General features: G+C 42.2%; 1 long non-coding RNA gene across 4 annotated transcripts in view; it reads right to left on the reverse strand.

Moving 5' to 3' along the window:
• LOC108297793 overlaps positions 1-1,193 on the reverse strand; it is a 51,448-nt gene that overhangs the window by 28,415 nt on the left and 21,840 nt on the right. The window lies entirely within an intron of this gene.

Consider the following 1,193-nt stretch of genomic DNA (forward strand, 5'->3'; position numbering starts at 1 on the left):
ACAGGCACGTGCCACCACGCCCAGCTAATTTTTTGTATTTTTAGTAGAGACGGGGTTTCACCATGTTGACCAGGATGGTCTCGATCTCTTGACCTCGTGATCCACCCGCCTCGGCCTCCGAAAGTGCTGGGATTACAGGCTTGAGCCACCGCGCCCGGCACAAGGTGGGGTTTTATTTTTTTGATGCATGACATCAAATACTCTAACGAGACATTTTTAATGAAATACTTAAACCAGATAGGCCACAATGAACCACATTAGAAATCTGAACATGTCGCTACTTGCAGTATAAAGGAATATAAAAGGGCAAAGTCTTTTTTCCTAAGGTGAATATTTCTAAGGTAAGTATTCATTTGTAAGTTTTTTTTTTTAAACATGTCTGAAAACCAATCATCACGCAGTTAGTATTACAAGAGACATCCCTTGTTTAAAAAAAATAGCATCTTGCAATTCAGCACACATCTGCAGCTGGTGGGCTCATCCAAACCAATCAGTAGGCTAAGAGAACTTAAAATTTCAAGCATATGGGTCTAGATATTAATTGATTTCTGTAATCTTTGACCTAATAATAGCCCATTTCATCTCTGACCCAACAAAGGAAGCACAGATCAAATCACCTTGGAGTGGTCACCGGGGGGCATGGGAAGCACCCCCGCCCCCAGTATATCAATGGGTGACTTATTATGCTTTCTGCCCTTTGGCGAGTGAATGGTTTTCCCATAGAGGAAGTTGGCCTCCCTATGTGAGCTTTGGAAATATTTTCCAATAGACACAGGGAGGCCAGTTTTGCTTCGGAACAATTTTCTTCCCAAATTCTCTGTTCTGGTGTTGGGACTGTGTGCCTTGGTTTCTGTTTTCCTTTCTACTGCTGTAATTATCTGTCTCAATCATCCTCCTCTTTTGTTTCCATAGCCTTTTATAATGCATATATGATGCTGTGAACAGAAATAAATTATTTATACAATCAAATTAAAAAAGAAAGAAAGAAAGAAGTGAGACCAGGCACAGTGGCTCCCACGTGTAATCCCAGAACTTTGGGAGGCTGAGGCAGGAGGATCAATTGAAGTCAGGAGTTCGTGACCAGCCTGGCTAACATGGCGAAACCCTGTCTCTACTAAAAATACAACAATTAGCCATGCGTGGTGGCTCTCGACTGTAATCCCAGCTACTCAGGAAGCTGAGTGCAAGAGAAT

This window comes from Cebus imitator, unplaced genomic scaffold, assembly GCF_001604975.1.
Source record: "Cebus imitator isolate Cc_AM_T3 unplaced genomic scaffold, Cebus_imitator-1.0 Scaffold845, whole genome shotgun sequence".
Classification (NCBI taxonomy): Eukaryota; Metazoa; Chordata; class Mammalia; order Primates; family Cebidae; genus Cebus; species Cebus imitator.